We start from the raw sequence: 16051 nt of genomic DNA, 5'->3' as shown, positions 1-16051 counted from the left end.
TTACATGTTTAATTTCCTCCTTTAAAAAAAATTACAATAACTTTCCAAGGCAGAAGGCCTTCCTCATTTATATTTAGTTTTCTTGTTTGGTTGTTAATGAGTAATTTCCTCCTATTTAAAAACATTTACAATACATATGAAATCTACATGAAACTAATCCATCTGACATTACCTAAAACAATTAAGACTAATTAAAGTACCAATTAGACTATATTAACATTAGGTATACTTGAACTTGTCAACTAAATGAAGGATTGAAATTGTCTGATATAAAAAAATTAAGAAATTGCAATCTGAATTTTAATTAGAAAGTCAAAGTAACTCAAATGTAAATCTGGATCTACTCTCAGTTAAATTTTGGGCATTTAGAATTCACTAGAAAAAATAGCATCACATGTATTCTTACTGGTAAGATGCATTGAATTAGAAACTAATCTTATTAACTATTAGAAGAAGAATTCACTAGAAAAAATAGCATCACACATATTTTTAATGGAAAGATGCATTAAATTAGAAACTAGTAAAAATTATCTTTATATGTACTGACTTTAAAAACATTTAGAGCTAATAAGATACTTTCCACTAGGTTGTGTAAAGTTAATAGCTTTAATAATTAAATTTGCAGCATCTAAAAATAGATACTTTGATAGACTTGAAATAATTTGGCAGTATTGTTGCAAAAATTTATAATAAATTACTTATTTACTGTAACAACTTTTTTTCATTGAACTTTTGGGATATCCATTGTAACACAAAACTCCCTAAAATCTCAGTAACTCTTGTCAATTGCGCATTTCAAGATATTAGTACCGTAATATTTCTCGTATGGGTAATTTGATACTGCAGAAAAGTTTGATGATTGAGTGGGTACTTTAGTCAAGACGATTCAGAACTCCTTTTGAAATTAGATATTGATCTTGTCTCCCTCAAAACACTTTGGATTTATTTCTGTAGTAAATCCCAGATTTATTCGCTGCCGGTCTTCATCTTGATATCATTAAGAATGTCTCACTATACAGTGCATTTTTCAGTTTTTCCTTTTATTTTGTTGATTCTAATCTGAAAAATAAATAAAATGTTAATTTTACAGATATACATATACCAAGGCACTTCCCCCAATTTTGGGGGGTAGCCGACATCAAACAAATGAAACAAAAAAGGGGACTTCTCCTCTCTACGTTCCTCCCAGATATATTTTACAGATATATTAATCTTAAAATATTTTACTATGCACTCCAATATCAACCCCATTCTTTTATTGAAATATTCTGCAAGATAAACTATAAATAGAATATCCTAATGCAATAAATATAAAAGTGAAACTAATGACAAATTAGACTTGTCCATGACATTTATAATTGCAATTATTACAATCAAAAGTGTATCTTGTCATAAAAGTAGCTACTAAATTACATACAAAGAAACCATGCAATTACTGTGTCAGTTGGTAAACAGTGCCTTTGTTTGCATTTAGATACTAATAATCAGTTATTCAACAGGTAATTATTATTAATAACACTGCAAACTATTAAACTTCCATACTGTTATACATATTTCTATTATATTGGTATAATAAACATTAATGAATTAGGCTTAACCTTGTGACTGATTGTTATGGTTGTTATTATTATTATTATTATTTGATTATGGGTTATTATTATTGTACAATTATATTTATATCTTATTTGTTATTACAGGTTCCACCTGGTTAAGGAATTTAGATTAATAAGGCCTAAATGTAGGCCAATGGTTTAATTATCACAATCAAGAAATCAACTTTCATATCTTGTAAAATGGAAAATATTATCTCTAACATTTTAAACAAAGAAATTCTTCACTAAAATCATTTAATGACTGGCCTCTGATAATGCACTGACAAACAGGAGCTCCCAATCCTTTAATTATATTTAAGAGATACTCAAAACCATAATTCTTTGAATAAAACACAGGCTACCTAGTCATCAAACACAGACGATACTCATAAAATATTTAAAAAAACATCATGAATAAATTCTGAAAACACTAAACGCTGACAGTTTCAGGTGTATAATAATACTAGTATACAAGAGTGTAGTGCTGTTCAAATGAATAATTATTGGTAAGGGACCTCTGGTAGTGGTTTTAACACGCCCCAGTTACTACACCGACACTCTATTAGAGTGAGCGAGCTTGGTTTATTCCTGGCATTCCATGCAACTTTTTCCTCTGGTATATTTAGCAATATTTATACCTTAGAAATGGTGCTAAGGAGCATTTCACTGGGCGGCACAGGTCCCTCGCCCAGAAATAGATTTTTCCTTCGTTAAAATCCCTTTATTGCAGTGTTTTCACTCTACAAAAACACTTGATTAAATAACTTGCAACTTCACAAATTTTTCAAGCAAATGTATCGTTCTCATAACTGAAATGGAATACTAAATTTTAATTATATACTGTATGGTATAGATCTTCCATAAACTAACTACAGCTATCCTACTACATTAATTCATCCTAGTGGATTTTCAGGTTAACCTTCAATCAATGAACCAGCTTATTCAACCCATTTTTGCCATCTCTACTGGTGCCTTAAAACTATGGATAAACTTATCACACCCTCTCTCACTTACTAACATAGTCTTGATCAGTTCATTGACAAGCTTATTCAGCACTATTGTCCGAGACTTACCGGGTATACTTCATCCATGGACTAACCTATCCAACACTATTAAACTGACAACCTGGAGTCACGTCTTTAATATTCAAACTCAGAACAACAATGTGTGTCTTTTGCCAATGTTACCTTAAATCAATGAAAAATCTATCCAACCATTAATCATATAAGCATGCCTTTTATCCACCATTGGCTCCCCACTCCTGTCTATCCCTTGACTGACCTATTGTTGTCTAAATGAATTACAAATCTTATTTTGCACCACCAAAAAATTCTATTGTTTTACCAATCATAGTGTTTACATAACCAATTTTTTAGCAAGAGTCGACATGACATAATTGCAAGCTCCTACAGTTTAGTGCTTCTTTGTAAGAACCTAGGCATCAGGCTATATACTTTATCTACTAAATTAATAATAAACAATGGCTTAGGTAAAACCATCTATCTTACAACCCTAAGAATGAATAAAAATATCATCATAGGATCATGACTTAGTCTTTTACTGTACTCTTCCAAGTGAATTTGAAGTATATCTTTCACATTTTTTTATCGATGTAAGGAGGATTGTAAAATAGTTTCTTTTACAAACCCATTAATAATATAAAGCATTTAACAAAGTACAGTATGTTGTTGCTTGGGTATACAACTAAAGTAAATAATGAATTACATAGAACAGGGACACCTCGTAGTAACGAGGGATGTTGAGGAGGGAGAAGTCTAATTGGAAAGGGACCTCTGGTAGTGGTTTCACATGCCCCAGTTTTTATACAGACACACTATAAGGGTGAGCGAGCTGGGTATATTCATGGCATTCCATGCAACTTTTTTCTCTGGTATATTTAGCAGTATTTATGCCTTAGAAATGGTGCTTTAAGGAGCATTTCACGGAGCGATACAGGTTGAGCCCAGAAATATTAGAATTTAACTATAATTTCTATACTGTATACAATTTTAATATCAAATGAAAAAGGCATGACCTTAGAAAAAAAAATCTATGCAAAAAGCTCCAGATTTTTCTTTCTATTGAAAATTGTACATTATTTTTAACAGGTCGGGGTGACTGCAACGTACCACACTTTTCTCTCCTAAAAACTCTGAATTCCTCTTTAACTTGACGATTCAGTGAGTAGAGATCTAGCTCATAAGGATCCGGTGTGTGGGGACCTAACACCACCACTCCCAATACAAAAGCTAGTACTAGCATTACGTGTGAGAACAATTATTTCAGGTACCCAGACACTTCCTATATATGCACACCGATCTTTTTTCCCATAAAAGACATCTATCGGCACTCACAGGAGACTGGTATTCGCACTTTCTCCCACAGGGAGAGGAACAGCAAGAGTCACGCTACCTCAACTTCTATCGGTCAAACCTCCTGGACATCTTGAATGTCTATTGTTCTCTTCCTGGAAGTAGTAGCAAAGGCTCCAGAAGGAGAGAGGCAGAGGAAGGAAGAACTTTATGTTTGCCTTAACAGGGTCGCACAGACTGATGACGACACGCGCAGGGAAAAGGAGGAACTCTAAAAAGAGACAACAACCAACTGTATGTCCTTAGCATATTTTCTGGATCTGGTAGACATTGGAAGGATGATGGGCAACAAACTTTCCCATTGCACTAAGCAATGGCTTTCTTCAGTAGAAGTACATCAAAGCATAGGGGTATACCCCTTCCTAAGGATTCGTCATCGTTGTCATCATAGAGCTATACTGTATCGATATACTGTAATCCCGACAATGTTAAACGGCGTGTATCAGTGTCTGTTCTCAAAAGGAACAACTTTTGGTACAGTATGCTTCTTTTCCCTCACTTGCTTGAAAGCTAGTGGGTACTCGTGCAGTTAAGGATGAGAAGGATGAGGCCGTTACTACTACCGGTGGTGTGCACAGTCGCCCCTGTGAGAAAGCACAGGTAGCCAGTGTGTAAGCACTTGCATCGCATACCCATACATGTCTTCCAGAAAGGAACACTCTTAGTATTTTCTCACCTTGAAAATTTGTCATTGAATCTAGAATGATCAAGTTTCTTGACTTATTAGAAGGTAGATATCATACAAGCTCTCATAAGATGAGTGTGGCTTTCTAGAAGAGCGTGTGTGAACAGTAGAGCATTCCTGATCTAGAGATCACTAGCCAGCAATAAAGCGCATTCGAGTGTGAAGAGGTGCAACACCAGCATCGGATGAGTGCCTGGCACTTGAAGTACTTGTGATCGGAAGATCGCATGCCAACATGCGAGCGTGCTTGGGAGCAAATAGATAGGAATGCACAAACATGTGAATACCCAAGTCAGATGAATGAGTGCATAGAGACAGGCGAGATAGTGCAAAATCAATCTCGAGCAGGTGAGGTGGAGTTTCTGTAGATTGGTTCAATCACAAGTAGCCGAGGTAAAAGGAGCGCTCGGTCAGATGCACTCGAGTAGGAGCGTGTGATCACAAAATAGAAGACCCTGATTGCAAACAAGTGAGACAGCACTCTCATAAAAGCTTGCTGCCCTAACATTCGCAAACAACTGAGATGACACTTCCATAACAGTGTGGTATAGCCAACAAATGAGGTGGGTCTCTTTTTGGAGAGCACGCAGACATACTGTAGTATGTAATATGTCCTTTTTTTTTTTTTTTTTTTTTTTTGAAGGATTGAGAAACTGTCTCCTACAGTGACAGAAAACCTAGAAATGACTTCTTGTAACTCAGTCTTAAAGGACTAATTGTCAAAAAAGAGGAAAAAGAAGGGCAGCGCTTTTTTATTTCCTTCTGACAAGCAGTGAGCAACAAGTCCGATGAATGTGAGGATCACTCGTCGGTGCTAAGAGATGAAGTGATGACATGTGAAGGAATAATTTAAAGTTCTCCTTCTATCAATGGTGAGCAACGACCTTTCATTCCAAAGTTATGACATCACTGTCACTACTCTACACTAAAGGGGGATTATTCAGCAACAGCAATGTTATTAACAGGAACTAAAGTGTGTATAAGCAGGTTATACAGAAACTGTCAGTCTGCTATAGTTATTCGAGAAAAATGCAAAACCTTTCATCTTCACAACTAACTGTTAAACCATAAACTAGGAGACAAAAATAAAAAAAATAAAAACAGCCACTTAACACTACCAGGAATATGGCTATTATTTTGTGACTAGAAACAAAGTAGCTACTCAGTGTACTGGTGAGGGTTGGGGCTTTCCTGCCACCAACTATTGACATCTCTTTATGAATTTTCATAACCAAAGTTTCAGCCAAGAACGAGGGATTGTACTAGTATAGAAACAACTCTGCGTTTAAGTACCAAATTTGCCTCACTGATTGTTGGGCAGGTGTGCCATAAAAGTACAGTGATACCTCGGTAGTCGAACGACTCTATACTCGAACAATTCGGAGTTCGACCAAAATTTTCGAGAAATTTTTGCTGCGGTGCTCGACCAAAAATTCGGTACTCGACCAGCCGAACACGTGACGACCGCATGGGCTTTGTGATGATCGCGCCATCTCGGCCACTCTCGCTTGTTCGGGAAGCATCAGTTCTCTCGAGAGCGTCACTCAGACAACGCGCGATCAGCATTCGTTGTGATTTAGTGATTTTCAGTGCTTTTAATTGCTTTTTTAGCTTTCATAATGAGTCCCAAGAAAGTAATGAGTGTTAAGGGGAAGGAGAAGAGGAAAACAGTGCGAACAACGATCGAGTTGAAGAAGGAAATTATAGCGAAATATGAGAATGGTGTACGAGTGTCCGATTTAGCGGTAGAATACGGAATGGCGAAGTCGACCATTTCTACGTTTTTAAAGCATAAAGAAATGATTAAGAAGGCGAATGTTGCAACGGGAGTTACGGCGGTAACTAAGCAAAGGCCACAAGTGATTGAGCAGATGGAAAAGTTGCTTTTAATATTTATTAAAGAAAAACAGTTGGCCGGGGAAAGTGTTAGTGAAGCGTTCATTTGTGAAAAAGCGTTGCATATCTATGAAGAATTAGTGAAGAAAAGTCCGAGTACCAGTGAAAGTGATTCATTTACATTTAAAGCGAGCAGGGGTTGGTTTGAAAAGTTTCGTAATAGAACAGGTATTCGTAATAGAACAGGTATTCATCATTTTCGAAGAATACTGCAGAGGAGGAAGAAACAATTAACAATAGACCAGTTTTTCACAAAAGAAAAGAAAGCTGCTACATCAAAGCCTGTTTCTCCTCCAAAGAAGAGACAAAGAAGAGAAGAAACCCCTGAAATAGATCTGCCCACCCTTTCATTGGAGAGAGAAACAACTCCTGAAGGAGAACTACCCCGCCACATCATGGAAGGGGACTCTCCTTCCAAGCAGTAACCTCCCCCTTCCATCCTCTCCACATCCATCCCTGTATGCCATCGAACCGCTGCTCAAAGGTATGTTCACTACAGTACAGAAAATGGTTTAAAATTGTTTTATTTTAGTACAGTAAATGGTTTAAAATTGTTTTATAGGATTTTCTGACCAATTTCATACACATTTAGATAATTATTGTTGTTTAGGTACACGTTTTATTAATATTTTGGGCCTGTTCGAGTGCTTGGGAACGGAATAGAATATATACCATTATTTCTTATGGGGAAAAAAAATTCGGTACTCGAACAAATCGGAGGTCGAACACGGATCTCGAACGGATTATGGTCGAGTACCGAGGTATCACTGTAACAGTTTTGGCTTCGGACAAGACCAGGTTTGTAAAATTCTTCCTCTTATCAGTTACTTAAGTTCTACAAAGTGAAGTATGATACTGCACTGGACCATAGGTCACAGCCAGGACATTGCTTGCATGCTGGCCATGGAGGTGGCTTCCATAGCAGCAGTCTTGGATAAAGATTAACTTCTCAGTGTCCAGTCTCTTCACCGCGATACCAGGGGTCAATATCATGAACACCGTGTCAACTGAAAGGGGAGAAAAGCTCAATCCTTCAGGATTGTAGAATCTCATCTGATAAGAGCAGATTTAGGGTAAGATTCTGTTTAAAACAAATTACCAGTCATAGTGGGCTTCCCTCCCTTCACAGGGTTCCTTGAAGCCTAACCCAAGTTGGTACCTCCATGATCAGAGCTAAGGCTTTGATGAACGTCGAATCCTTCTCCAGGTTCTTTGCCTCTGCTGGATTTGTACCTTGGTTAGGGGTTATAGGATCAGTGGTCACCCTAAACACCTCTTCCCCTCAAGGAGACTGCACACACTGTTGTTGCTATTACTCACTTCTTGCCTCTCTAGCTCAAGTGAGAGCCTTGGGTGACCTATTCCCTGTACTGTACTGCTGAAGGGCTAATGCAATCCTGTCAAGGACCCTTGGAACAACTCAATACCATGGTCTAGATGCATATGCATAAAGGTAACCACTAGGGAATCATGGCATGGATGACGATCGTATCCTTGCAGCAACTGCCAATCTTGTGAAGACCTCCTCCTCTAGGGTTTTGCCTTGATCAAAGCATGCATGTACTTTTGGGTACATGCTGGCGACTTCTCACTCCTATTGAGTACCTGCATGTTGGTCGGTCACGAACAGGTGAGAAATCTGGATCATAGGGGCATTCCGTAACTGGAGACTGCCCTCTGGTGTGAGGGTGTGAATGCACGCAGGCCGACGTACTTTCTCGAACCATAAAATGATCAGTTGAGAAACTGTTAGTAAGTAGATGAAAGAAACTAAATGAACTGGCCTGTAATGGTGAATCCTCATACATATGTGTGAGAGTGCAGGAGTTTTAAAATTCCAAACTGGAGAGTGCTCCGGGTGCTCAGTCTTCTCAGAGCATTTTGTAATAAAAGAGGGCATGGCACAGGAGAATGTATATTGACAGAAGCGTCTGAGTGCCCTGGAAAGGGTACCTCCATTAGTGCGCAAGGAAATAGGCGCATCTAAAGAAGATTACTCACGCACCAGTGAATGCGTAGCAAGGGATCAGAGCCAGTGGGTAGGAGAGCTTACAGTATGTGGGTGATTGGCATTCCAGAAAAAGGTGAGCGACAGGACTGCACAAATAGGTGAACAAAATGGGTGAGCACACAGTGTAGGTGGGCAAGCTCTGTCTAGGGTGTGCAGGTTGATCATGCAGAGATGGATGCGCATGTGAAGTTTCACACCGTGCTCCAAAGTGTCTGATAATTTAATGGCCCTTGTTTTACTTGCCATCAAATGGGCCTCTTCACAGTACATTAGTCTTTCACCCTTGCAAGGCGTGCAGGAATTGGCAAATGCAAAATGTTATTTTCCTTAGTAAAATAAATTTTTGAATATACTTACCCGATGATCATATAGCTGCATCCCTGCTGCCCGACAGAAAAAACCTACGGGCGGAATACGCCAGCGATCGCTATACAGGTGGGGGTGTACATCAACAGCGCCATCTGTCAAGTAGGTACTCAAGTACTCGATGTCAACAAAGAACCAATTTTCTCCTCTGTCCACTGGGTCTCTATTGGGGAGGAAGGGTGGGTCCTTTAATTTATGATCATTGGGTAAGTATATTCAAAAATTTATTTTACTAAGGAAAATAACATTTTTCAATATTAAACTTACCCGATGATCATATAGCTGATTCACACCCAGGGGGGTGGGTAGAGACCAGCATTACATGTTGACATTATTATGAGCTAAGTATTCCGTATTTCATTTTAGCAGTTATTCAAAATAACAAGCATAAAATAAATAAGTACCTGGTAAGGAAGACGACTTGAACAATTACTCTGCCTTTTTAAGTACGTCTTCCTTACTGAGCCTCGCGATCCTCATAGGATGCTGAGCGACTCCTAGGAGCTGAAGTATGAAGGGTTGCAACCCATACTAAAGGTCCTCATCAAAACCTCTAATCTAGGCGCTTCTCAAGAAATGATTTTGACCACCCGCCAAATCAAGTAGGATGCGAAAGGCTTCTTAGCCTTCCGGACAACCCAAAAATATTTCAAGAGAAAGATTAAAAAGGTTCTGGAATTAGGGAATTGTAGTGGTGGAGCCCCCACCACTACTGCACTCGTTGCTACGAATGGTCCCAGAGTGTAGCAGTTCTCGTAAAGAGACTGGACATTCTTAAGATAAAAGACGCGAACACTGATTTGCTTTTCCAATAGGTTGCGTCGAATATACTTTGCAGAGATCTATTTTGTTTAAAGACCACGGAAGTTGTGACAGCTCTAACTTCGTGTGTCCTTACCTTCAGCCAAGCTTGGTCTTCCTCATTCAGAAGGGAATGAGCTTCTCGTATTAACAGTCCGATAAAATAGGATAAAGAATTCTCTGACATAGGCAAAGATGGATTCTTAACTGAACACCATAAAGCTTCAGACGGGCCTCGTAAAGGTTTTTAAAATAGAACTTAAGAGCTCTTACAGGACATAATACTCTTTTAGTTCATTTCCAACCATACGATAAGTTTGGAATATCGAACGATATTGGTCAAGGCCGAGAAGGCAGCTCGTGTTTGGCTAGAAAACCAAGTTGTAGAACATGTAGCCGTTTCGGATGAGAATCCGATGTTCTTGCTGAAGGCATGAATCTCACTGACTCTTTTAGCTGTGGTTAAGCATATCAGGAAAAGAGTCTTAAAGGTGAGATCTTTCAGGGAGGCTGATTGAAGTGGTTCGAACCTGTCTGACATAAGGAATCTTAGAACCACGTCTAAATTCCAACCAGGTGTAACCAAACGACGCTCCTTCGTGGTCTCAAAAGACTTAAGGAGGTCCTGTAGATCTTTATTGTTGGAAAGATCTAAGCCTCTGTGACGGAAGACTGATGCCAACATGCTTTTGTAACCCTTGATAGTGGGAGCTGAAAGAGATCGTTCTTTCCTCAGATATAAGAGGAAGTCAGGTATTTGAGTTACAGAGGTACTGGTCGAGGATACGGATACTGACTTGCACCAGTTTCGGAAGATTTCCCACTTCGATTGGTAGACTCTAAGGGTGGATGTTCTCCTTGCTCTAGCAATCGCTCTGGTTGCCTCCTTCGAAAAACCTCTAGTTCTCGAGAGTCTTTCGATATTCTGAAGGCAGTCATACGAAGAGCGTGGAGGCCTTGGAGTACCTTCTTTACGCGTGGCAGACGTAGCAGGTCCACCCTTAGGGGAAGTGTTCTGGGAACGTCTACTAGCCATCGAAGTACCTCGGTGAGTTATTCTCTCGCGGGCCAGAGGGAAGCAACTAGCGTCAACTTTGTCCCTTCGTGAGGCATCTATATGAACTACTGCTGAGTCCGGGATAGGTGAGCAAAGTATTGGGAGCCTCTTGGTCATCGAGGTTGCGAAGAGATCTATGGTTGGCTGGCCCCAGGTGGCCCAAAGTCTCTTGCATACATCCTTGTGGAGGGTCCAATATGTTGGAATTATTTGTCCCTTCCTACTGAGACAATCTGCTATGACATTCAAGTTGCCTTGGATGAACCTCGTTACTAGTGAAAAGTCTAGACCTGTTGAACAGGAGAGGAGGTCACTTGCGAACTCGTACCATGTCAGAGAGTAGGTCCCTCCTTGCTTGGAGATGTACGTCAAAGCAGGGAGTTGACCGTGTTCACCTCCACCACTTTGCCTTGAAGGAGAGACCTGAAGCTTTTCCAGGCCAGACGTACTGCCAGAAGCTTCTTGCAGTTGAAATGCATTGTCCTTTGACTCGAGTTCCATAATCCCGAGCATTCCCTACCGCCTAATGTCGCACCCCAGCCTACGTCCGATGCGTCCGAGAAGAGAACGTGGTTGGGAGTCTGAACAGTCAGGGGAAGACCCTTTCAAAGGTTGATAAAGTCCTTTCACCAAGTCAGACCAGACTTTATCTTTCCGGAAACCGGGATCGAGACCGCTTCTAGCGTCTTGTCCTTTTCCAGTGAAAAGCTAGATGATACAGAAGAGGACGGAGGTGTAGTCTTCCAAGTGACAAATTGAACCACGGATGACAGTGTCCTAACCAGACTCATCCACAGCCTGACAGGGCAGTGTTCCTTCTTCAGCATCTTCTGGATGGATAGCAGGGCTGGGGGTTGATCGTCTTGTTCAGCAATGTCCTCATCAGAGGGTTCCTCATCCGAAACTGATGAGGAAACGGCAACGGAGTGGGCAACGTCTGACTCGCTGAATCCGGTCGCACTGGTGGATGCGTGACGGAGCCGGACACAAGATCATGGTACTGCTGCACAGTCTGTGAACTGTCAACCATGGGGACGCGAGGAAGTACAGCGTCAACCCGAAACTGTCTAGACTGTCTGGGTTGTGCAGTCAACCCCCTACCGGGTTGCTGAGGTTGACGCACTGCTTCACAACAAGTCACCTCTGCTGGTTGTTGAACGTCTTCCTAGTGACACACTGAACGTCCACAACCACCTCCGAGAGTCGCTTAACGTCAACGTGCAACTGGCAACCCACACTGGGTCGCACCGGTGGAGGAACCATCTCAACTGGCGGACGTGAGTAGGATACCTCAGCGTCAACAGGGCGTACAACCAACCGGTAGGAAGGTTGTTGGTTAGAAGGTTCTTCTCCGTAAAAAATCCTCTATCAAGGACACAAGCTTGGACTGCATGTCTTGCAACAAAGCCCATTAGGGTCTATGGGAGCAGGTGTGGCAACAGACGGGGTTAGCGACTGAAGCGGAACCATTTACCATCCCTGGAAGCATTGTTATGCTTTAATTAAAGTCCATAGGAGGCTAAGCAGCTTAAGGCTCCTCTCCAAATGACAGAGTCCTCAAAGGAATATCAGAAGGAGGGAGAACAGCACTTTCTCATCTACAGGAACCATGTCCGAGAAAAGCTAGGTTATCTCAGTGAGGGTTTCACTGGTGCATAAGCAGCAGACCAGAAGGCAACGTTATGTAACTGCTTGACAGTCTGTGAACTGTCAAAAACTGAACTGTCAACCACAACAGGTGCGTGAGGACATACAGCACTGGTGCATTAGTAGCAGACCAGAAGGCAACGTCATGTAACTGCTTGACAGTCTGTGAGCTGGCAACAACCAAAGCTGTGTGGGGAAGCCTCAACTCCTGACTGACTAGTCTGCTGCGGGCGAGTGGCGGTAACCACAGTGGGTTGCGGAGGCTGACACACCGTGTCAAAACACGGCAGCTTGTGGTAGCTCACGCACGGCAACGGAGTGCTCCGTGTGTCTGTGGGAGTCAGCATGCGTCTGGCAGGGTCGACTGCGCATGGGTGGAGGAGCTCTCACAACAAGAGTGTGGGAGCAGGCAGCCATGCTAGTCGCACAACCGTGGCAGGCTGTAGGCCAACGGGTGCATCGTCAACCTTCTCCGCAGTCGGAGTGTGGGAGCAGGCAACAACCAAAGCGGAGTGGTGGTGCGTGGTGGGGACTGCCGTGGGTTGCGGAAACTAACGCATTGCGTCAAAACACGGCAGCTTGACTCCACCTTCCCACTGCTGATGCGGTAGCTCACGCATGTTAACGGAGGGAGCCGCACGTCGGCTAACGTTAACATGCGTCTGGCAGGGTCGATTGCGCATCGGAGGTGGAGCTCTCCGCAGCCGGAGTGTGGGAGCAGGCAGCCACAGCGTGAGCTGGGCGCACAACCGTGGCAGGTTGTAGGCTAACGAGAGCAGTGTAAACCTTCTCCGCACGAAACTCCTGCATAACCGCAGCTAACTGAGTCTGCATAGACTGCAGTAAAGACCACTTAGGGTCTACAAAAAACGGCAACAAACGGAGCTACTGTCCGTTGTGACTGAAGGTCTAAAACAGCTGGTGCGGCAACAGACGGAGTTACTGCCTGTTGCGGTACCACCTTGCCTCTCTTGGGAGGTGTGCAGTCGTCGGATGACTGCAGCGAGTCCGAACTGACCCAGTGGCTACACCTAGGCCGTTGGACTTGCGCGGAAGGGACCGACTTGCACTTAAAAAGCTGCAAGATTTGGTCCATGGTTTCTACGAGAAACCTCTTCCGCAGACGAGGAATAAATGGGCTCTCTCGTCTTTGTGTGGGTGGGGCGATCTCACGTCGGCAACGTGTGTAGATACGCCCGAAACCACGGAGGGAAAAACGTCTGTTCGTCGATCAAGGCCTGTGGAACCCATAAGTCGTTCGACATTACTTCTCCCCTGGGCTTGGGAGCTTGTAAGAGGTCCCGGACTAGGTGAACAACTGGCACGAACAGACGAACCCTCGGACGCAACACTGTAACACTTTGCGCATATCACTTTATCACTTTTGATTTTCTGTTTGCACTTATTTCACTGAAATCGAAACTTTAACTGATTTCTACCTGAAACACGCAATCCTATCCTTCATTAAAAGGTAGTAATTGCGAAAACAGTTTTACAATGCAACAGAAAAACATAAATAAAGATAAAGAATTCAGTGGCTGGAAAAGAGACTAAACACTAGATCAAATAAACTACGTTTACAATCTCTCACCGCATAAAGCCTGGGAACAAGAATAAAACTCTAGAAACGTTTTACCTTCTTCCCCTACAGCGACTAGGGAGAAGAGTAAAAAACGAATTCAGTGGCTGGAAAAGAGACTAAACACTAGATCAAATAAACTACGTTTACAATCTCTCACCGCATAAAGCCTGGGAACAAGAATAAAACTCTAGAAACGTTTTACCTTCTTCCCCTACAGCGACTAGGGAGAAGAGTAAAAAACGAGAACAACGTTACCCGCTTGAACGAAACGTTTATTCTCCTCTCTCTCCCTCCGTCTCTATCTCTCTCTCTCTTCTCTCTTGACTAAGCACCTGAGAGAAGAGCCCAATTATATATCGTTAAAACATGTTATTTGCTAAAGGAAAAAACTGAAAGGTTTCCCAAATAAAAAGTTCCTTTATTTAGAATTTAAACCATTTAAGCTAAGAAAGAATGAACGAAACGCTAGAATCGGTTTACTCTTACTGCAACGTGAAACCGTGATACACTCTCTCTCTATCGTAACGATAGAGCGCATGTTGAACGTTCTGAACGTCAACAACTGCGGAGACTAAAAAACTAAACGTAGGTTCATCTTTGAAAACAGTACGAGACTATCAAAGAAATTCTTTCATAAAACATTAAAATTAAAAAAGTATTAAATTCTTAAAAGGTTAAATACGATATGACGGGCTCAATGTTAATTAAAATAAATAGATCTATAACTTGTTAAGCAAAATTACCAAAAACCTAAACACACTTCCGTCTAAGGGAAGGGTCGGCCATTTAAAAGTGAAAGAGAGTCCATACTCTCTTCGTCACCATAATTAAATCTATCCAAAACGAGTTCAAGTTTTGAAATGAAGATAAAACCCCTGCATAGCGAAAGCTCAAAACTGGAATAGTGTACTTCACCAAATCGTTGTGAAAACAAATCCAGTTAGGGACGGCGTATTTAGTAGGTCTTGCCAGTGGCACGACAGAGGGAAAATTGGTTCTTTGTTGACATCGAGTACTTGAGTACCTACTTGACAGATGGCGCTGTTGATGTACACCCCCACCTGTATAGCGATCGCTGGCGTATTCCGCCCGTAGGTTTTTTCTGTCGGGCAGCAGGGATGCAGCTATATGATCATCGGGTAAGTTTAATATTGAAAAATGCTTGGTAAGGTTGATTAAATTAGACTAGTCAAGAGGAAGAGTTGTAGGTTGCTTCTTCTTACTTGAAGTTGTTGTCAGTTGCTGTCAGTATAGAAGCTTCTATGGTCTGAACCACTGGAAATACGGAAGAGAAGGGGTCCTAATCAGGAATTTCATCTGCCCATGTGGCAAGTGTGGAAGATACTGGCCTGTAAGTACCCAGGATGTGCAGCAATTTAAGTACCCAGGATGTGCAGCAATTTATGCTTTGAAGGGGAAGCCCTTTAAGCCCACAGAAGGCCATAGTGTTCTTATGGCCATTTTCTTAGCATTATTGGCAACATAGGTTTGAGGCTAATTATCAGTTGAACAGCGGAGAATAGCTGCCTCTTCTGGGTAACCTGCTACCACTCTCTCATAGCTCACCTGAGGGAGAACAGAATTGCCATCCTTCTTTGTCACCACAGCGGAGGGTGGTGGTGAAGGGTAAAAAGTTTAGGTACCAGAACAAGAAAGAAGAAACACCTGTGGACTTCATCGATTTTGAGAATGACCCCGAAGGGAAACTGACTTGTTTAGGCGTTTTCTTTTTCTTGTTATCAATTACCCAATGTACTACTAATAGGCATTCCTTACACTAGTTGCAGGGGAAAGGCTGCGAACAGTCATGCCTCATGACAGAGGTGAAAATAAAATGGGGATCCACATGGCTTCTGCTCATGGAGGTTCCATGCTTATTTCCAGCAACCCCAGATGAGGATTGCATGTCCACCATCACAAACACACTTTCACAGTTAAATAGTCAAGATAGGGAACTTGTGTGTGTCTATGACCTAGCAGCTTTAATCAAAGTGGCTTCTTGGTGTGGTGGCGAGGGGGCATGGCCTCCTCCCTGCCACGCA

The 16051-nt window shown here is 41.7% G+C and overlaps 1 long non-coding RNA gene across 2 annotated transcripts in view; it reads right to left on the bottom strand.

Annotated features, from left to right (window-relative positions):
* Positions 1-963: 963 nt before the first annotated feature.
* The window catches only part of LOC137648684 (uncharacterized), a 29906-nt gene continuing 14818 nt past the window's right edge, over positions 964-16051 (bottom strand). For both annotated transcript variants that reach the window (XR_011045680.1, XR_011045679.1), the window contains exon 3: positions 964-1059. This is a non-coding gene — a long non-coding RNA (uncharacterized lncRNA). The remainder of the gene's footprint in view (positions 1060-16051) is intronic.

This window comes from Palaemon carinicauda, chromosome 10 (genome assembly GCF_036898095.1).
Source record: "Palaemon carinicauda isolate YSFRI2023 chromosome 10, ASM3689809v2, whole genome shotgun sequence".
NCBI classification, from domain to species: Eukaryota; Metazoa; Arthropoda; class Malacostraca; order Decapoda; family Palaemonidae; genus Palaemon; species Palaemon carinicauda.
The sequence above is the reverse complement of the archived record's forward strand: the minus strand, read 5'-3'. Positions and strand labels throughout refer to the sequence as shown.